The sequence below is a fragment of the Phyllobates terribilis genome, unplaced genomic scaffold (assembly GCF_046119375.1).
Source record: "Phyllobates terribilis strain yellow unplaced genomic scaffold, ASM4611937v1 Scaffold_4__5_contigs__length_816908805, whole genome shotgun sequence".
Classification (NCBI taxonomy): Eukaryota; Metazoa; Chordata; class Amphibia; order Anura; family Dendrobatidae; genus Phyllobates; species Phyllobates terribilis.
This window is the reverse complement of record NW_027362764.1, coordinates 146,125,008-146,148,178: the sequence shown is the minus strand read 5'-3', so window position 1 is coordinate 146,148,178 and position 23,171 is coordinate 146,125,008. Positions and strand designations below refer to the sequence as shown.

General features: G+C 45.4%; 1 protein-coding gene across 11 annotated transcripts in view; it reads left to right on the top strand.

Moving 5' to 3' along the window:
- The window catches only part of LOC141265129 (ATP-binding cassette sub-family B member 5-like), a 401,328-nt gene that overhangs the window by 68,224 nt on the left and 309,933 nt on the right, over window positions 1-23,171 (top strand). Inside the window, exon 2 of one of the 11 annotated variants that reach the window (XM_073677822.1) lies at window positions 8,424-8,503. The exons of the other annotated variants lie outside the window; for them this stretch is intronic. The gene's annotated coding sequence lies outside the window, so the exon portion shown is untranslated. The remainder of the gene's footprint in view (window positions 1-8,423; window positions 8,504-23,171) is intronic. 11 annotated transcript variants of the gene reach the window in all.

Sequence of the window (23,171 nt, the reverse complement as noted above, 5' to 3'; positions counted from 1 at the left end):
AGCACAAAATATCACTCCTTGGCCAGTCTATCTTTTATACTGCTTGTCATAGCCCTCCTAATAAACTGAGTAAGACCATGCGATGAGATAGCTGCAGAGCATTATGGTGAAGCCCACGCGGCCATGGCTGACACCATTAGCCCATTTTGAGTCTTCAGCGTTATGTGAATTAGTGCTGTGCATTTTTTCTCTTTTTTACTGTTTATAATGAATCAAATTACAGGATGTTCTAATTTGAGGGAACCTGCGAACTTCAAGAAATTTGACTCAAAGTTGATCCTTCACAGATCAATCTGCTCATCTCTAGTTTTCATCTATCCCCTGACTTCCCGTTAGAAAGAAGCGGCATTGTGCATGCCCAACCACCTCTCTATTCATGCTCTATGGGGACTACTGGCAAAAGCAGAGCACAACACTTGGAATAGGGAATGAATTGAGAGGTGAGGCATGCGCACTGCCACTCCATTTATTAACACATATGTCAACAGAAACAGCATAAATGCAAAAGTTATTGTGCCAAGTAAGATTTGTAACATGGATAGGGGAACAGGTTCAGTACAGTGAAAGCATACAAGCTGTGAAGAATATTGGAGATATCATTGCATGTCAATGATTTGTATCCTATTTGGCATGGAATTATAAACCCCCTTCAATGTGCAGTTGTAACAGAACATCTAGCAACAGCAGGGAGGTGGGGGCTGAGAGTCAAAGGGCTGTGTGTGACAGATCTCACACCTTGACCAGCTCAGAGCAGAACAAAAGGCTTGCTTGCCATGTGGATACCATGCAGTCTAAATTGCTTTAAGTCAGCTATGATTTCATAAGGAGAATATGGACTTATTGTATGTCCTAGCCGTACAACGTGTATATTTCCGAGTTCCCCAGAACCTACCAAACGCCTACCAGGGTCTCGATCCGTTCTCATATCACAGGGTGGGAAGATAAATAGAATAAATAGTAGGAAACAGATATGAAAGCTGTGTTTTCGTCTTAATGTGTAGCAGGGGCTCGGATCCGATGGCACCAGAACCACCTCCATAGGACCGTCCATTAAGTTTTGGAGTTTTGAGATGCTAGAGGTATGGGGAGGAGACTTGGGTTCAGCCCAGAGGGCAGGAGGGGAGTCACCCAAAAGGGGAAAAAAACGAATGTAAGGCCATGTGGTCTGCCTTTCCCTCTCTCTGATGCATGCGGTCCACTTCGAATGGGGGGGGGGGTCACAACGAGTAATGTGCTGGGAAGGACCTAGTAACCAGCTAGTATCCCAGGCCCCCTTCAGCCCAGTGCACACATGGTTGAGCATCACACTGATAAATGACATGATCCATCTGCTTATATCTTTTGTCCTACCATTATTGTATTTCCATATCTCACCATTTTATATGTATAACCATTTTAAAGGGAGTTTCCCGTCTTGAACATTTATTGAATAACCATTGAATGTGTCATACTGTACATGTATACTACCAGTATTAGTGTGCACACGATCGGTTTCTCGAGGTGCTGGTGTACCGGGGTGACAGACCCCTTAGACCATAGAATAAGGAATTCACAGCACTCTCAGGGCTTGAAGTGATGCAAAGTTTATTTACAAATTCTCTTGTGCAAAGCAGGTTTCACAACATAGTAGATAAATTGCTTTAGTGACCAATAATTACAGATAAACGTTTCGACCCCGTTTGGGTCTTTTTCAACGTCACAAAAAAAAGAAACAATAGATGAGAGGGTAGCAAAGAACACGTCAAATACATCCAGGGGATAAAATCTATACATGAATTGCGTAACCCAGTAGTATGATTAGAAATGACGTTGTAGAACATAAAGCAAAAGATTAAGGATGAGGTACTAATATACAGTACAGACCAAAAGTTTGGACACACCTTCTCTTTTAAAGATTTTTCTGTATTTTCATGACTATGAAAATTGTACATTCACACTGAAGGCATCAAAACTATGAATTAACACATGTGGAATTATATACTTAACAAAAAAGTGTGAAACAACTGAAAATATGTCTTATATTCTAGGTTCTTCAAAGTAGCCACCTTTTGCTTTGATGACTGCTTTGCACACTCTTGGCATTCTCTTGATATGCTTCAAGAGGTAGTCACGCGAAATGGTTTTCACTTCACAGGTGTGCCCTGTCAGGTTTAATATGTGGGATTTCTTGCCTTATAAATGGGTTGGAGTTGTGTTGTGCAGGAAGTCAGGTGGATACACAGCTGATAGTCCTACTGAATAGACTGTTAGAATTTGTATTATGGCAAGAAAAAAGCAGCTAAGTAAAGAAAAATGAGTGGCCATCATTTTTTTTTAAGAAATAAAGGTCAGTCAGTCTGAAAAATTGGGCAAACTTGGGCAAACTTTGAATGTGTCCCCAAGTGCAGTTGCAAAAACCATCCGCCATAATGTGCATATTCCTAGGGTTAAATCTCATTCCCCCCTACACTATCATACAGCTCAGATACATAGTGTATGATAGTGTAGGGGGGACTGAGATTTAACCCTAGGAATATGCACATTATGGCGGAACTCCAACAATAGGGAGAATCGTGTCAGTATTCTAAGCTGTAGCGGATAATAAAGAGTATAACTGCAGTGATCAGCTGTTTGAGCTGGGCACGTCAAACACATGTGCATCTACGAGATAGCAGACTGCTCCACAGTGCAGCGATCAGCTGTTTGAGCTGGGCATGCCGAGCACATGTGCGGGGACATTAGACTACTCCTCACTCTGGCGATCAGCTGTTCAGCCAGACACGCTGAACAACAGTGTGATCATTAATCTCTTACATGTGAGGAGTCGTTCGGTGCAGCGGACTGCTTCTCAGTGTTACAAAAGACATGATCGCTTGGCAGTGAGATTTTCCTCCTGCTAATGATTTTGAATGGTGCCAGCTCAGTAATAACTAGTTTAAATACACGTACTGTGCAATCATTATGGATAATTGCGTGATTGGGCAGAGAATGATTGATGATATCTGACATCTTCCACTGCTACAATATTTATAACCGCTAGATTTGTGCCAGCCTATGCATATATGTTCATCAGGTGGTGAATAGTCGTGCCGTAAGGCACACTTACATATGATATTGGAATATTTTGCTGTTACAGGAATCAGCTTTCTCAACTCTAATAGAATTGTACAATTGTTCCACCTGACACTCATATTTAGGCCATTCCAATATATGAGGATATGACATATATACTGTTTATAACCTCGGTCCTATATTAGAGAGACTGGACTGAGGTGTCCCAAAGTTGCCCTACACTACATCCAGCCAGATTTATTAGTGGATACCACTTCTATAACAAGTAGATGGTTACCTTATATGCATCTATAGATGCATGAGCAATTTTATATCTATAGGGTTTTAATAAATTAATAAAGTTTATGAATTTTAAAATTTCTTTATATCCACACTTCTCCTACTTTCCCCTTCCCCTATCTTACATGATTATTTTGGTGGAGCACACCTGTGGATATAGATCTGATGAGAATAGACCATCCTTTTGGAATGTAAGGGTTAGAAGATTAGAAGTTGGAAACCTACCTTCAGTCTATGTTAATATAACCTTATATGCCCCTGGTCCTGGCTTTAGTAGAGGATGGGGTGAGTATAAAGCTGTAATGCAATATGTAAACATGGTCAAGGTTTAGCCCTGGACTCTAATAATAACCGCGCAGTAATGATATATACAGTGGTGGCCAAAAGTATTGGCACCCCTGCAATTCTGTCAGATAATACTCAGTTTCTTCCTGAAAATGATTGCAATCACAAATTCTTTGGTATTATTATCTTCATTCAATTTGTCTTCAATGAAAAAACACAAAAAGAATTGTCCTAAAGCCAAATTGGATATAATTCCACACCAAACCTAAAAAAGGGGGTGGACAAAAGTATTGGCACTGTTTGAAAATTCATGCGATGCTTCTCTAATTCGTGTAATTAACAGCACCTGTAACTTACCTGTGGCCCCTAACAGGTGTTGGCAATAACTAAATCACACTTGCAGCCAGTTAACATGGATTAAAGTTGACTCAACCTCTGTCCTGTGTCCTTGTGTGTACCACATTGAGCATGGAAAAAAGAAAGAAGACCAAAGAACTGTCTGAGGACTTGAGAAACCAAATTGTGAGGAAGCATGAGCAATCTCAAGGCTACAAGTCCATCTCCAAAGACCTGAATGTTCCTGTGTCTTCCGTGCGCAGTGTCATCAAGAAGTTTAAAGCCCATGGCACTGTGGCTAACCTCCCTAGATCTGGACGGAAAAGAAAAATTGACGAGAGATTTCAACGCAAGATTGTGCGGATGGTGGATAAAGAACCTCGACTAACATCCAAACAAGTTCAAGCTGCCCTGAAGTCTGAGGGTACAACAGTGTCAACCTGTACTATCCGTCGGCGTCTGAATGAAAAGGGACTGTATGGTAGGATACCCAGGAAGACCCCACTTCTTACCCCGAGACATAAAAAAGCAAGGCTGGAGTTTGCCAAAACTTACATGAGAAAGCCTAAAACGTTTTGGAAGAATGTTCTCTGGTCAGATGAGACAAAAGTAGAGTTTTTTTGGGAAAAAGCATCAACATAGAGTGTACAGGAAAAAGAAAAGAACACGGTCCCTATAGTCAAACATGGCGGAGGTTCCCTGATGTTTTGGGGTTGCTTTGCTGCCTCTGGCACTGGACTGCTTGACCGTGTGCATGGCATTATGAAGTCTGAAGACTACCAACAAATTTTGCAGCATAATGTAGGGCCCAGTGTGAGAAAGATGGGTCTCCCTCAGAGGTCATGGGTCTTCCAGTAGGACAATGACCCAAAACACACTTCCAAAAGCACTATAAAATGGTTTGAGAGAAAGCACTGGAGACTTCTAAGGTGGCCAGCAATGAGTCCAAACCTGAATCTCATAGAACACCTGTGGAGAGATCTCAAAATGGCAGTTTGGAGAAGGCACCCTTCAAATATCAGGGACCTGGAGCAGTTTGCCAAAGAAGAATGGTCTACAATTCCAGCAGAGCATTGTAAGAAACTCATTGATGGTTACCGGAAGTGGTTGTTCGCAGTTATTTTGGCTAAAGGTTGTACAACCAAGTATTAGGCTGAGGGTGTCAATACTTTTGTCTAGCCCATTTTTGAAGTTTTGTGTGAAATGATCAATGATTTCATTTTTGCTTCCTTCTCTTTTGTGTTTTTTTCTTGCAAGCAAATTAAATGAAGATAATAATACCAAAGAATTTGTGATTGCAATCATTTTCAGGAAGAAACTGAGTATTATCTGACAGAATTGCAGGGGTGCCAATACTTTTGGCCACCGCTGTATAGTGTAAAACTACCTTTGCTTCATGGATTTAATATGTGCCCTCAGAATGGCTGTGACGCGCCCCCTGGGGCCGTGGGGTACTTGGTAGCCGGGCCGGTCCTTTTTGGGGGAGTCGTGGTGGCCGTGACCCGGTCCATGGCCCATGGCGGTCACTAAGTAAAGTCAATTGGGGAATAAAGTTTTTGGGGATAAGGTTTGTGACGCCACCCGTGGAATGAAGCTATATGTGGCCGCCAGTGCTATTCAGATCCACTGGGGCTGTTGGTGACGCAGCAAAGATGGTTCAGCTCTCCACGGGCAGAGCTAGGCCTCAGGGCAGTTTATAGTGATTCATGAGGTAGATGTTATTGGTGTAGTGCAAGGCAGATGGCACAGCAATTAAGTCAAGGACACAGTGGGGTGCAGTCTTCAAGTGTTTACTCAGAGTTATCAAGATGCTCCAGGTTACATTTGCCGGATTATAACCGCCAATGTCATCCTGTGTCCTCCGAGTAGGTGATCCAGCCAACTCTCAGATAACTGAGGTGCACTTTAACGGGACCCCTTTCTTGTGTACCTTTCTAGGTTGTCTCTCACTGCACTGGCTCTCACCCTCCTGCCCTGCGCCTCACACACAGTGTCCCGAGCCAATGGCCGAGGGCCTTGTTGGGCGACGTCCGGTCTGTCCCATTTGTTCTAAATGGCCACCTTTTCAGCGACTGTGTGTTGATTTTGGCTACGGCACATGAAGATACCGCAACCTCCGGTTTGCTAGCTGAGTCTTGCAGTCCTCCACTAGTCTGGGGCTAGTTCCCTACTGCGGCCTTGATCCCTCCATGGTCAGCATGAACTCGGGCGCACGGGTGGCATCCCGCACTTGCCGTACCCCTAGGATCCCTTCTATCTCTGGAGTCCCTCTTACTACTCCGATGTTCTCTCCTCACTCTCCTCCTGGGCCCCTTTTACTGGGCCCCTTCACCGTCAGGACCTTATTCCTCACGGTCCTCCCCTCCTGACTGAACTCACTCCTCAGAACTCCTTCTAGATGTTTCCACCCTGCTTTTATACTCTCCCTTCAGTGCTCCCATAAACTACCTCCTCCACCCACCTCCTCTACTTAGTTCCACCCTCCTGACATGGACCAGGCGGCTGCTCTCCCTTAAGAGCTATCTGGACCTTCCCTAAGAGTGATGCAGTGTTGGATGTGAGTGGTTGGGTCCCGGATAGTGCTCCCTCCTTACCTGAGAGTGGCGTACCACACCTCTGGCTGAGGTGCAGTACCTCTGTGGCAACTGGACCCGTAGGGGGCGCCACAGCTGCATGTGAGCTGTAGATCTGCGGTGTGTGTTATAGATAGTGTCCTGAGATGGTGCCGGACCGGAAGTGCGTCATAAGCCACACCCACCGGAAGTCGCGTCACAAGTTATGTGACCGCATGTTATTTCCTGGTTGCTATAGCAGCAGTTTGGGCTTCTGAGCATGTGCAATGATGTTTGCATTGTCTGGCTGGTCTAAGAGGTCTTGTGACACGCTGTGTTTACATGGTTGCCATGGAATTGGTAGCAATACCTAGTGCACTCTGGATATATGTACATAATAGATCCTGCTGGAGAATAGGGCAGTGTGAATAAATTTATAAGGTCACAGGTAAATTGGGAGTCTGTCTATTAAACCATACTAGATAAATGGTAAAACAGTGGATATGTGTAGCAAATTCCAGGTGATGGATATGAAAGTAATACTATAAGGGGAAGACAGAACTCATCAGATAGCGATTGTCACACAGGTGGTAAGGTTATCTTTAAAGGGCGTACGACGCCAGATGGATGAAAATGGATGTCTGAAGGGACTAGTAACGTGTCCCATGTATAGTGGGATCATAATGGTTAAAAAAGGGTTGTGGTGTCAAAACAGGTGGGGCTTTGTCAGCTGAGCGGAGGATATTGTAAAGACATATTTTTTTATGTGGTGGAGCAATGGTGACACCCTGTCCATGGCCATAGGTATATACAATAGATAAGGGCCTCACCTAGAGTCGTGGTATTGATCAGCGAGTCTGTAGAGGGAAAAATAAAGAGTAAATCACGTTAGCCAATTTATCTCCCCTCTCCTAGGTCGTGGTAAATGTTCTATAACCTGGAATTGTAGTTGCGTGACAGAGTGACGGGCTTTAGCGAAATGATCTGGTAACGGCAGCCATGTTTTATTGCAATGGTTGGTAGACTTGTGACTAGCAATACAATCTCTAATGTGTTGTGTTGTTTCCCCTACGTATAGGAGTCCACATATGCATTTGATTATGTAAACCACAAAATTGGAGTCGCATGTATAGTAATCCTTGATCAGATAGGATTTTTCTGTTCTTGGGTGTGTGACGCAATCAGATCTGGTGATGTTAGAACATGCCGCACAATTAAGACATGGAAAGGTGCTGTGTTTGGTGGGGCTAAGGAAGCATTGGGATGAAATTTTTCGTGAGCCCCCAATGTCCGTCCTTATTAATTTATCCTTGATAGTAGGAGCTCTTTTGGTGCACATGAGAGCAGGTACCCTGAAGGACTCAGTGTTGGGGTATGCCCTGGTGAGAAGAGGCCAATGTTTCCGAATACTGGTATAGATTTTTGGCATAAGGGGGTGGTGAACACGTACAAATGGGATTCTCTTTCTTACTGATGGGGACTGTGGGAGGAGGTGGTGACAGTACCCTGGTTTCTTTTTTCTGCAGTAGTTTGGTGGGATAGTTTCTATCTACAAATTTCTGTGTCATTTTAGATAATCTTGTGTGTAGTTGTTCAGGGTTAGTTAAAATGCGTGCAACCCTTTGAAATTGTGTACAGGAATGCTGTTTTTTATGGAGCGGTGATGGAAACTAGAATAATATAATAAGCTAATATGATCAGTGGGTTTTGAGAATATGTCTGTGGAGAGAGTGCCTTCATTGTTCTTGATGACCATGGTCTAGGAATGGAATCTGATTCAAGTCTTGATTCAGTGAGATTCTGAGGGCACATATGAAATCCATGAAACAAAGGTAGTTTCACACTATACATATCAATAGTGCGCGTTTATTATTAGAGTCCAGGGCTAAACCTTGACCATGTTTACATATTGCTTTACAGCTTTATACTCACCCCATCCTCCCCTGAAGCCAGGACCAGGTACCTAGGGGCACGTAAGGTTCTATTAACATAGACTGAAGGTAGGTTTCCAACTTCTAATCTTCTAACCCTTACATTCCAGCTGCCCACCACTGTTCTAGATGCGGACATAGTCATTGTGCTCTCTGTGTGACAATCAACCAATTTAACTTGTAAGTCCACCCATTGTTTACATTACACTCTCATACATTATCCTCCTATCCGGTCCCAGTGACCTCGATAGACTGCTTGTATTTCCACCTTTCCTGCTCCTTCCTTACATTACACAAGAAACACTATGCATTGCATATACTTTCGTTTATCATATTTTATTTATTTTTCTACATTTAATTTGGATTAATTTGTATTCACGTCTATTAGTACTTCATCCGTAATCTTTTGCTTTATGTTCTACAAAGTCATTGCTAATCATACTACTGGGTTACGCAATTCATGTATAGATTTTATCCCCTGGATGTATTTGACTTTCTCGTTGCTACCCTCTCATCTATTGTTTCTCTTGAAAAAGACCCAAACGGGGTTGAAAAGTTTATCTGTCATTATTGGTCACTAAAGCAATTTATCTACTATGTTGTGAAACCTGCTTTGCACAAGAGAATTTGTAAATAAACTTTGCATCGCTTCAAGCCCTGAGAGTGCGATGAATTACTTATTCTATACTGTACATGTATGACAGACGTAGAACTCAAATAAATGGAGAAGGTTCTTTATATTCAGACATGTCTCTACTAACAGCGGTGTGAGGGCTGAATCTCACAATATATACAGGTTCAAGTTGCGGGATCCCCATCTATAAATCATTTATGAAGTGTTCTCTGGCTATGATATAAATGTATGTGATAGGAATAACCCTTTAAAGAGTACTCCCAATATTCTGGAAAAACTGATAAAGTGCATGAATGTGCTTAGTCAATTTTTATAAGAATAATTGGTATAGTAGCAGGTCTGCATATAACTGTGCATTAGAAGAATGAACATACTGCTGTCTCCAAAGCAGTGGTATGGAAGCCATCACTAGGATCATCTTACATTCTAGAGTGTTGGCTTCTGTACTAGATATGGGAGCCTAAAAGACAGAGAAGGCGCAGTGTGGTGTAATGTGGCCGGTCTGTTGTCTATAAAAAGGTTTTTTTTTTTTATTTTAATATTAATTTAATATTTTTGTATTTTAATTCTAAGTTAGAAAAACTAAAGCTATTTGGTCGATAAAGCAAAATATACATAGAGTATGAATGTAATAGAGAACTTTTTTAAGAGTCTAAAAGAACAAGCGTTCAATATAAAAAAGGGAAATGTAACCAGAAATCAATAATTGGCAAAGGAATAGTGCAGAAAGCAATTTAATGGTTAATAAACGGTTAGAACATTTGCTGTAATAGCAAAGTGGTTTCCAAAAAAGCTTTTTAGAGATCAATGTACTGTAGAACCAATGTACTGTAAAACCAATGTACTCTAGAGAGTTGAAATAAATAAGATATGATAGAAAGTATACAATCCTCAAACAAAGTAATACTTATCCAAAGATTGATACCTATTTTTCAGATTTATCTGCCACTCGTACCTTTTACAATATGGATGGCAAATATTAATCTGGCTTTATAATGTGTAACATCATATGTATCATGTTGTATGCCCCACTAGCTTTAGTAAAAAATAAATCAGTATCAGCATATGAAATACCCCATATTATAAATCTCACACCCCAGGTTCACAGGGGCCCTAATAAAATTTGGCTGGGCATCTTGTGCACTTGAAAAAAGGGGTTATAGAGACTCCTGTTATTCTTTCATGCAAGAGCCCTAACAAACCTGGAGTAAACCTTTCTTACGTTTGTCAGTTTAAAGTGAGTTCACATTCGATAAATATTCACATTCCTTGGGAGAATATAGAACCTTTGCCATTCTGGCTATTCTGCGATCCATTAGGCTGTGTGCCCACTATGCATTTTTTAAGCATTTCCGCATTGGCAAAAACGCTGCAGAAACGCTTGGTAGAAGGTCTGCCATGTTCCCCAATGATAATCCGCATGTGCTGTGCACATGCAGCGGAAATTTTCGCTGCGAATTATCATTGCGGAAAAATCCGCAGCACTACCAATTATTTTGTGGAATCGTGGCGTTTTTGCCGCCATTGACTTGCATTGAATCCCATAATATCCGCATCACTACATGTGCACATGCGGATATCATGCGGCTTCAATGTGCGGATGGTACCCGGGTTTGGAGAAGAGGATACTGTTCTCCAGACCCGGGTACCTTTTAGTACCTGTAAAAAAAAAAAGAATAAAATAAAAAGTATACATTATACTTACCTTCTGATGGCCCGCGGTCTTCATAGCTATCAGTCCTGGCTTCCCGGCAGCTCGCAATGGTCTAAAAGGACCTGCCATGACGTCATTTAGTCATGTGACTGGTCACGCGGCCGCTGACATCAGAGTTCGCGTGACCCGTCACATGAGTAAATGACATCATGGAAGGTCCTTTTAGACCACCGTGAGACACCTGGGACACCAGACAGATCGGATAAGGACACCGGGGGCCATCAGAAGGTATGTATAATATTTATTTTTTATTTTTTACCATTCTTTTACGGCCACACTATATAAATCCATGCCAGTTGCATGGATTTATATAGTCTGACCAAGTTGTCAAGCACTTTCCAAGTGATGCTAAAATCACTTGGAAAGCGCTTGACAACCCGCATACGGAAATGCATGTGAAAAACACTTCACATCCGCATGTCCCTGGCAGGAAAAACGCAAGTAAAATCCACATGCGTTTTTTCTGCCAGGGAGATGAAGAAACGCACAGAAAAAATCCGGAGCATTTCTGCATCGTGGGCACATAGCCTTATATAAGGTTCACCTGATTCACCCTTGTTTCTTCAGAGAATGATTGACCTCACTCATTGAACTCCACACTGCTATTATTTTGAACACACCCCCTTTCAATTAATTATTCAAATACACAGACTCAAAAACATGCTGATCACGAATGATGAGTCTGTTGGTTTTCTTAGAATCCACTGCACTAACTGGTAAATTGTTTGACATATAGTAATATAATTTATCAAAAACAGTGATTAATCTGGTTAGTCATATTGGACTGCTGTTATTTTGAACACTTCTGTATTATTAATGTGACACAGGTACTTTAGATGCAGTGACACAGAAACACAGAGCAGCCAGTACAGGGTTAATAAACAGGGGGAGAATTTATTGTAACAGGGTCAATCTCCACGCAGGGAGTAACAGGGGAAAGTTCAAATCGCCCAGGCACCTCTCCATCAGACGCTGGAACGTCCCGGGGGCGTTAGTCAGTCCGAAGGGCATCCGATTGAACTCGAACAGTCCCATGGGTAATATGAACGCCGTCTTCGCACGGTCATGTTCGGCCACGGGCACTTGCCAATACCCGCTGGCCAGAACCAAGGAGGAGAAGTATCTTGCCTTCCCTAAGGCCGACAGGGACTCTTTGATTCGGGGTAGTGGGTAAGAGTCTCGTACTGTACAGGCATTCAGTCGTCTATAGTCCACACAGAACCGCAGGGTCCCATCTTTCTTCCTGACCAGGACAATCGTGGCTGCCCACGGACTCTGACTCTCCCGTATCACACCATTCTGTAACATATGGGCTAGCATCTCCTTAACCTCTTTATACATCTGGTGAGGTATCTGCCGGTATCTCTCCCGCGCTGTGGCAGCTCTCCCCATCGGAATCTCGTGTGTAGTGGCTTCGGTGCAACCAAAATCATCCTCATGGCGAGCAAAGACTTCCTGGTACTGCTCCAGTACCTCCTCAACCCGCTGCACCTGTCGAGGTGAAAGTCCCGTCAATTTAGCCCGCATTTGATCTAGGATTCTTCGTCCCCCCTTCGCACTAGCACGGTGGGCTTCTGGCAGCACGGTGACCGCCAGAGTCCAGGGGTCTCCTCGTACAGCGGACAGCTGTACCACATCAGGTCGCACCAACTTCTCTGGCATTCCCAGAATCTGGGCTATTTCCGCCCTGGGATGGAGTGTGAGATCACCTTCGCCCAGGTTAACGCACCGCACTATAACATTGCCACCCTGGACGGTGGCCAATGTCCGAGCCACCACAAGTCCGGGGGGTACTTTGTCCATCGATTTTGGATCTACCTGAACTTCGACCCCCCTCAAGAGATGTGCAGGCCCGTGCGGCTAACGTGAGTACAGTTTGTCCTGGCGGTAAGGTGAGCGCCGTAGCTGCTGGTACTATTATTTTGCCCAGGACCTTCCCTTCACTCGACGTCTCCTGAGCCTGGGTGGCTTGGCTTAATTGTTGAAAAACTCTCCTTTGGGGGGTGCGTGGGTCCCACCGGTCTAGAGGAATTTCCTTCGGCTCACTAATCAGGATTTGCCCAATCTCTTTCAGCACATTTATTCTGAGGGTCACCAGGGGTCCACTTCTGGTTCCCCCTGCCACCAAGACGACCCATTTTTTTTCCCACATCTTTTCCACACACTCGGCTCTTCATCCATACCACCCCTGCGACCGGGATGGGTAATTGATTAGCTGCTGTGAGTCTAATTACTGGTCCACATTCAGGCCGCTCTATCTCTGGAAATCGCTGTTGAAAGTAGGCTTCTGTCATCGTAGTCACCTGGGATCCTGTGTCAATCTGGCAGTGAACAGCCCGACCGCTTATTTCGGCCCAGACAGTTGGGCTGGTGGAAACCAGGTCCTTGGGACTTCCTCTTTTTATCCCCCCCCCCCCCTTAGGCTCCGGGCTGTGTCCCCCAAACCCGGAGCCCGTTAATTTAACGGCTGCCACGACAGGGGCCGCCCTCGGCTAGCACAGCCCCTGGCATAATGTCCTGCACCTCCACACTTCCAGCAGGTCTTGTCTCTGTCTGTGTAGGGCTGCCTCACTTCTCTACAGAACTCTCCTGCAGGGCGGGGCATGAATTCAATTCTTTCCCTAACTGGGGCAATCGATCCGGATATCTCTGGTGTCGGTGCAGGGGTCTTCTTGAGTCTGGACCATTCACCCTGCATCTCCTGTATCTCATTTTGCATCTCTCAAGCCCATTCCAGTTCAGCTGCAGGCGGGGTGGGTACCTCGTTACTCCGGACCATCCCTGCCAGGGCCGTCACCTCCATCTCCTGCTCTCTCACATGTGCCTCCGCCCCCACTTCTAGAAAAGTCATATATGGGTTAGTGCGCAGGCGCTCTCGCAAGGCCTACTTCAGCTACACATCCCTGAGGCCTGCTACAAATTGGTCCCTTAAGATCACGTCAGGGGGGCCCATTCCCAAATTACCCATGTCGTCTTTTCTAGTGATATAGGCTTGCACCCTCTAATGCATTAACATACTGCGTCACAGTCTCCCCCTCCTGCTGCACTTGGTGAAACAGCCGTATCCTCAGTGCCTTTGGTTGATCAGTTCAGGCCCCATTAGTTGGACACCCAACAATCTATAAGTAATAGCAAAGTGGTTTCCAAAAAAGCTTTTTAGAGATCAATGTACTGTAGAACCATTGTACTCTAGAGAGTTGAAATAAATAAGATATGATATAAAGTATACAATCATCAAAGTAAAACTTGTTCAAAGATTGATACCCATTTTTCAGATTTATCTGCCACTCGTACCTTTAAAATATGGATGCCAAATATTAAACTGGCTTTATAATGTGTAACATCATATGTATCATGTTGTATGCCCCACTAGCTTTAGTAAAAAACAAATCAGTGTCAGCATATGAAATACCCCATATCATAAACCTCACACCTAAGGCTCACAGGGGCCCTAATAGAGTTTGGCTGAGCATCTTGTGCACTTGAAAAAAGGGGTTATAGAGACTCCTGTTATTCTTTCATGCAAGAGCCCTAACAAACCTGGAGTAAACCTTGCTTACGTTTGTCAGCTTAAAGTGAGTTCACATTCAATAAATAGTCAAGTTCCCTGAGAGAATATTGATTTAACCAAAAATGAACACAATGCACAACATATTAGGTAATTCTTTTTATATTATGTTGCTAATAAGAAGATTGGTGTAAGAGAGTAATAGAGTTTTGCAAGGTTTGTTCTTACTACTTTGATGGATACACTGACTTTCATTGAAACACAGCACCGTCAGAACTAACAGTCAAAGAGTACCAGCAGGAGCAGTCTAAGGCTAGGGTCACACAATAGTGTGTTATCTCATTCGAGAGAATCGGGCCGATTATGCAAATGACATTCTGATAAAACTCTGATCAGAGTTTAATCTGAGTGTGATCATAGTGGGATCCGAATTTCTCAGATGTGAAAATGAGAAAAAAAAAATTCTCCATCTTCCATAGTCTATCAGTACATGATCAAACTACAAGCAGATGTCATCCAAGTGCTGTCTGATTTTTTTCCAAGGACTCATTGGCTTGCATGGCCGAGTGCGGTCCGAGTCAGATCCAACTCCTGCATGCTGCAATCTCTTTCTCAGACAGACTCTGTCTGAGGAAAAAAAATGGACTTGTGCACGGCCCCATAGAATAACATTGGTCCCAGTGTGATCCGATGTTTTACCCTTACTTGTCCTTGCACAGCTTTCTCTGCATCTCCCCTTTCCAGTCTTTGTTTTTATTGGTGTACTCTTACAGCACTCATTGATTTGACTTTACACCGTTATGTGGGGGTGATGCATGAATCAGTCAATGAGGTGCGTGACTCGGAGGCAACACATACAGTAGTGTTCAAAATAATAGAAGAGTATTCAAAAACAGGAGTTCAGCACAAAATCTTTATACTAGTTTTTATTTTCATGCATTGGGAACATTGCACACTGTTTTCTAATTCAAAACATAAAGAGAAATGCATATAATTTTTAACAACTTTACTGAAAATAACAAAAAATTAACATTAGGCTGTTATTAGTGATGAACGAGCCCTAAAATGCTCGGTTACTCGTTGCTCGAGCACATTGGAATACTCGGGTGCTCGACGAGAGCAACAAGCCCAATGTAAGTCTATGGGAAACTCGAGCATTTTTCAGGCGGCTCCCCCCAGCGGTCTGCAGAGAGCCTAAAAATTGCCCAAATCGATGGCAACTGTGCTCAAATGACATGGGACAGCATGGGGAAGACCCCTGGAACCATCTCTGACTACCAGGTCACTGCTGTCAACAACGTTGTCAGAGTATTACACCACTTTTACGGACTCACAATAAAACATACAAAAACGAAACCAAAATGGATTTTCCTAGGAAATATGTTAAGGAACATCCTTTCCAGGGTAATGACTTGTATATAAGCCAAAATAAATAACCAAAAGCAAAAATACTCCTCCACACCTTGGGCTATGTTCACACGTAGCGTTTTTGATGCGTTTTTGCACTTTTGCATTGCTTTCAACAAAGACAAATGCATTCACCAGGAAATGTCATTTTAACATTTTACAACCTTATCTGGCCATGTGGTGTGTGACACATCATCAGACACATGCATACAGTGCTGAAAAGACATGGGAACAGCATGGGGAAGACATCTGCAAGCATCTCTGACGCCCAGGTCACTGCCTAAAAGTGTGCCCATCATAAGTGATCCTTGGAGCATGTGAAGATGCCTCCCGCCATGGTCCTGTCGTTGCAGACTTGCAACAATCACCATCCACGTCCTTGTCCCAGTGCAGCGTTCAGGTGTTCCTACCCCATTCCTTGGAATGCAAGCGCAAGTATGCAGCCAGCCACCCACCAACCCACAGGCTGCAATACTATACTGCCAAATTTTTGACAGCTGCTTGCACTTGAAATGTGGCCTTTTAGGCTCGTGGAGGCGGAAGCTGTCCACAATCTTATGGCGGCGGCGACCAGGTATCCATACTCGGTTCCCAGCCGCCACTATTTGTCCCGGTGTCGTCTCCGCCTTCCAAAAGCACGGGTCCCACAACAGTACCCGTGCCCTCCCCAGTGCACTTACTGGAAAGGGCCGCCTAACCACAAACACGTGGACGGGAGAATGTGGCCAGGGACGGTACGGAGCCAGTCCACAGCTTTTTTGCTGAATTGTATTTCACCACAGCTATATTCTTTAGCTTGGTGAAAGGACTTGGGAAGCCATATCTACCAAGCTGTCATTTCTCCCAAGAAGTCCTCTAAAACTGCTTTCACTTGAAATGTGGCCTTTGAGGCTCGTGGAAGCGGAAGCTCTTCATAGCCTCATGCCGGCGGCGGCCGGGTGTCCATACTCGGTCCCTAACCACCACTGTTTCTCCCGATATCGTCTCCGCCTTCCACAAGCACGGGTCCCACAACATTACCCGTGCCCTCCCCAGTGCACTTACTAGGAAGGACAGCCTAACCACAAACACGTGGACAGGTGACTGTGGCCAGGGACGGTACGGAGCCAGTCCACAGCTTTTTTTGCTGACAGTTGTATTTCACCACAGCCATATTCTTTAGCTCCTTGAAAGGACTGGCATAGAGGGAAACCGTATGTACTCCGGCTGTTGTTTCTCCGTCACCAGGTTCCGCCCATTGTCACACACGACCATGCCTGGCTGTATGTTCAGCGGTGAGGGCCACAGATCAAGCTGCTGTGTTACAGCTTTCAACAACTCTGCAATGCTGGGCGGTTTATCACCTAAGCATTAAGCATGTTATCTTCAGCACAGCCAGTTGCCGCTTGGCCAAGGCTGTGCTACAGTGCTTTCAGCTTGTGACTGATGTGGTAATTTCGAAGATGGAGGTGGAGGTGCAGGAGCTGAACAATGTGATTACATTGAGGTTACATTGGCAACTCTTTTTTTATACTAAAGAAATATCCTACTGTTTTTGTTTTTTTTTACGTTATTTTTTAAGGCAAATGCATTCACCGGGAAATGTCATTTTAACATTTTACAACCTTATCTGGCAATGTGGTGTGTGACACATCATCAGACACATCCTTCTTCATTGATGATGGAGGGACTCTGAAAGACACACAGAGCAGGGCCACAGTAACAACAAATTCCCATTAGAAAGGAGAGAGTCTGCTATACAATTATAGGGTATACAGTGTGTCCAGCGGCTGACCAAAATTAGGAAAAACCCCACTAAAGAATTAAACACACATAGAGCAGGGCCACAGTAATGACAAATTCCCATTAGAAAGGAGAGGGTCTGCTATACAGTTATAGGGTATGCAGTGAGTCCAACGGCTGACCAAATTTAGGAAAAACCCCACTAACAATTTAAAGAGACATAGAGCAGGGCCACAGTGACGACAAATTCCCATTAGAAAGGAGAGAGTCTCCCATAGTGTTGGCCTATGCAGTGAATGCAAGGGTTGCCAAAAATTTGGAGGCACTCCAATTCCCCCTGGAAGAGACGTGGAGGAGGGCCTCATAAAAAATGTTCCCATTAGAAAGGAGCAGGCCTCCTATACTTGCAATGCCCATGCACTAAGTGTATGGGCTGACAAACATTTACCCCTGGGGGGTATACATGAACATACTGTATAAAAAAATTTTTTTACGGGCATCATAAACACCCTTTAAAAAAATTATGTGGGTGTAGCATCACGGACCATGGTCACCCTGGTGATATGGTGGTGGAGGATGAGGAGAAGGAGGAGGACAAGAGCAAATAGCCAAAATCAGGCAGCGTATACCCTTGTCTGGGTGTGAAAAGGTGAATGGGAATACACCTCCCAAGAAAAGACACTGGATTTGAGTTTGGTACGCTGCTATTAGTGTTGAGCGAGCATGCTCGACACTGCTCGGTACTCGCCCGAGCATCTCACTACTCGGGATGTTCGGAGAGCACCGAGCTTTTCCGGGTTACTCAGGCGGGAGCTCGGGTCTCCGCCCTGCACTTTTGGCGCTCTTTACAGAGCCAATGAACATGCAGGGATTGCCAGCCAGTCACTGGAATGCCGCAGCCATGTTGTTTGTGGGCATTACAGTGATTGGCTGGCTGCACAGCGTCACCTCGAGTATTTAAAACTGGGCGCCGCCATATTGGAAACAGTCGCTCCAGATCAGACATTGTAAGGAGAGTGCTGCTGAGTTAGGGAGAGATATATAGTGCGAAATAGGTAGTGTAGGGTCTCTAAAGCCTGCCAAATCAAACAAACAGTCCTTCTCAGGACTAATATCCATCCCAGATATCAGGCAGGCAGGCAGGCTGTATAGGAGACGCAGTGGTTATACCAGCAAACGCTGTATTACCGTCCTGTGTGCAATATATCTGTTTAAAAGAGTCTGGTGTAGGCCAGAGAAATAGAACTGTGGTTTTCCTCTTCCACGGTTCTAATCTCCTTTTTATTACCCTTTTTCCATTGATAGTGCGAGTGTAAGCTATTTTATTTCATTTACAATGGGCAAGGCGCGTGGCAAGGGACGTGGAACTGGACGTTCTGGTGATGGTGCGTGTAGAGGACTGGGCCGTGGCCAAGTTGAAAATGTGCCACAACCAACAGCCACATCTTCTCGCTCCCACTTCTTGACCGAATTACTAGGGAAGCACACTACAACACCAGTATTGCTAACTGATCAGTGTGAACAGGTTATTAATTGGATAGCAGATAATACTTCAAGTTACCTGGGCACCACCACCTCCGGTCTGTCTTCCACACGGTCAACTCTTAGTAGCCGTTAGTCTCGACCGCATACTCCTCCTCACCCTGATGCTCCTCCCACCATGCCGAGTGTCATCAGACAGCAACTGATCCCACACTTGGACACTCTGAAGAGCTGTTCACTGGTCCATTTCCATATTTGTGCCCCTCGCCTGCTCCGCTTGAAGTGGTGGAAGAGGAGATCCCATGTAGCGATGCCCAAATATTTGAACAGTCACGGCCACAGGAAGTCGACGCTGGCAATTTGTCACAAAAGGTGGACAATGACGAGACACAATTGCCACGAAGTGAGGAGGAGGATCGTAGTGCGCAAGTGAAAGAGGAGGAGGTGGTGGATGATCTAGTAACTGACCCAACGTGGCAGGAGGACACGCAGAGTTAGGCCAGCAGCACACAGGGAGAGGGAGGCAGAGTACCTCAACAGGCAGGAAGAAGCAGTGTGGTGGCTGCACACAGAAGGCGGGCAACAGTTCCCCATAACACCAACACGAGGGACGTTGCCAGTACAACCGGTAGGTCTTCCAGAGTCTGAAATTTTTTTAAAGACTCTGCTGATAACCCCAAAAGGCCATTTGTACCACCTGCCATGCCAGCATCAGCAGGGCTGACAAAACTACCAGCCTGACCACCACCAGCATGATCAGGCACATGTCAGCAAAGCACCCGACTTTGTGGGGCGAACCCCAGGGTCCACGACCAGTGTCAGCGGGTGTCACCACTGCTTCTTCCGCTGTTTTGTGTGTAATAGAACCCCCTGTTGTGTGTGCAAGGCAATCCCCTGTCCATACTGCATGCAAAGATGCCCCCTCCTCTCAGTCTTCACTTGTTATGGCAGTTTCTCAAGAAACAGCATAAGCGTCCACGTCAACGTCACACCGCAGCGTTCAATTGTCCATATCCCAGAGCTTTGAATGAAAGCGCAAATTCGAAGCCAACGCCCCACAGGCCACAGTCCTAAATTAGCACATTTCACGACTGCTTGCATTGGAAATGCTGCCTTTTAGGCTGGTGGAGACGGAATCCTTCCTCAACCTTATGGCGGTGGCCGTCCCTCAGTACTCGGTCCCCAGCTGACACTATTTTGCCCGGTGTGCCATTCCCGCTCTACACAAGCACGTGTCTCAAAACATCTGCCGTGCCCTCAACAACGCAGTTACTGGGAGAGTCCACCTGACGACGGACACGTGGACAAGTGCTTGTGGCCAGTGACGGTACATCTCCCTAACAGCACACTGGGTAAACATAGTGGAAGCCGGGACCCAGTCGGACCTTGGGACGAAACACCTCCTTCCCACACCGAGGATTGCGGGCCCTATGTCAGTCAGAGTTGCCCCCACAGTGTACAGCTCCTGCGCATCATCCTCCTCCTCCTCCTCATGTTCAGCCTCCATCTCAGATATCACCACATCAGTTACAAGCTGGAAGCACTGCAGTACTGCCTCAGCCAAGCGGCAACAGACTGTGCTGAAACTCATAAGCTTAGGTGATAAACCTCACACTGCTTGTGAGTGAGTTGTGGACAGCTGTGAAAGAGCAGGCAGATCTGTGGCTGAGACCGCTGTACGTACATCCAGGCATGGTCATGTGTGACAATGGCCGTAACCTGGTGGCGGCTCTGAGGCGAGGCAAGATCACACACGTATCATGCCTGGCTCATGTGTTTAACCTTGTGGTTCAGCGGTTTCTTAAATCGTACCCCGAGTTGCCAGATCTGCTCGTCAAAGTACGCCGCCTGTCAGCTCATTTTCGTTAGTTGGCTACAGCTTCCGCTGCCCTTGCTGTGTTGCAGCATCGTTTGCAGCTTCCGGCACACTGACTGGTGTGTGATGTCCCCACACGTTGGAACTCTAACCTCCACATGTTGGAAAGGATTTGTGAGCAGAAGAGAGCAGTTGTGGAGTACCAGCTGCAACAAGGCCGTCGATATTCAGGTCAGACTCCACACATAAGACCTCAGGAGTGGACCTGGATGTCTGACATATGTACCATCCTGACAAACTTTGAGGAGTCCACCAAGATGGTGAGTGGCGATGACGCCATCGTTAGCGTCAGCATCCCACTTGTCTGTCTTTTGCAATGCTCTCTGCAAAGAATTAAAGAGGAGGCATTGCAGCCAGAGTATGATGAGATGGATCAAGAAGCCGTAATGGGCGATTGCACACAGCCCAGCCTCATCTCATCTCAACGTGCATTGGGGGACAATGAGGGAGAGGAGGAGGAGGAGGAGGAGGAGGAGGAAGAACAGGAGCTGGTATCATGCGCTGTAGATGGTAGTACCTGTACAACTGTCATATGGTCGTTTCAGCGTGGGTGGCCTGAGGACAGGGGAGGGGAGGAGGAGGAGAGCATGGTCAGTCGTCATCTTGGTGAGGACACGGAAGTCTTGCCCGCTACCAGTCTGGCACACATGGCTGACTTTGTTATTCTGCCTTAACTGTGACCCTCGCGTTGTCAAAATGTTGGGTGACAGTCATTACTGGTTGGTGACACTTTTAGACCCCCGCTACAAGGAGAACTTTCACTCTCTTATTCCTGAGGTGGAGAGGTCTACAAAAATGTGGCAGTACCAGAAGGCCCTTGCTGCAGAACTGTTAAAAAAATTCCCATCTGAACACGCTAGCGGCAGAGGTCACAGTTCGTTGACCAACCAAGGCGTACAGGCGAGAGAGACGCAACTCCAATCCAGCAGAGGCAGGGGAACACTGTCAACATTCTGGGACAGTTTTCTGAGACCCGCCCAGCTTACAGGCCCTGAGGTGCGGGGTACTCTCACAAGGAGTGGAAAGTTTCAAAAGATGGTGAGGGAGTACTTTGCCGACCGTACCAGCATCCTCCGTGATTCCTCTGTGCCTTTTAATTATTGGGTATCCAAGCTGGACACTTGGAATGAACTCGCTCTGTATGCCTTGGAGGTCCGGGCCTGCCCTGCCGCTAGCGTGTTATCGGAGCGTGTTTTTATTACCGCTGGGGAAATTATAACTGATAAGCGCACTCGCCTGTCAACTGACAATGCTGACAAGCTGACCCTTATCAAAATGAGCAAGGGCTGGATTGGGCCAGACTTCTCATCACCACCAAATGACAGCAGAGTGACATAAAGTCAAATCCACTGTGTTATTTCGGGATGTGTATTCCCATGCACCGCTTCACACCTACACATGGGTATACGCTTCCTCATTCAGGCTGTATTTTGCTCTTCTCCTTATCCTCAGCCTCCATCACCACTATACCACCAGGGTGACCGTGGTCCGTGTTGCCAGCATTGCAAGTTCCTCCATCCTAATTTTTGGCACCTTTTGCTTGGAAGGCATATGCAAAGACTATGGGAGACCCACTCCCCAATAATGGGAATAATGTTTTAAATATGCTGTACTGCATGGCTCTTGTAAGGGGCATGAAAACAGTCTTCTTAAGCTACTGCAACGTCCACGTCTCTTCCAAGGGGCATTAAAACCGTCTTGTTAAGCTACTGCAACCTCCACCACTTTTCCAAGGGGCATTGATATTGTCTTTTTATTCCACTGCGACCTCCACCATTCTTCCAAGGGGCTGTAAAACAGTCTTGTTAAGCTACTGCGACCTCCACCACTTTTCCAAGGGGCATTGATATTGTCTTTTTATTCCACTGCGACCTCCACCATTCTTCCAAGGGGCATTAAAACCGTCTTGTTAAGATACTGCGACCTCCACGTCTCTTCCAAGGGGCATTAAAACCGTCTAGTTAAGCTACTACGACCTCCACGTCTCTTCCATTGGGCATTAAAACCATCTTGTTAAGCTACTGCGACCACCACCACTTTTCCAAAGGGCGTTGATATTGTCTTTTTTTTCCACTGCGACCTCCACCATTCTTCCAAGGGGCATTAAAACCGTCTTGTTAAGCTACTGCGACCTCCACCACTTTTCCAAGGGGCATTAAAACCGTCTTGTTAAGCTACTGCGACCTCCACCACTTTTCCAAGGGGCATTAAAACCGTCTTTTTATTCCACTGTGACCTCCACGTCTTTTCCAAGGGGCATTAAAACAGTCTTGTTAAGCTAATGTGACCTCCACCACTTTTTCAAGGGGCATTGATATTGTCTTTTTATTCCACTGCGATCTCCACCACTCTTCCAATGGTCATTGCATTTCCTCCTAATTTTAGTCAGCTTTT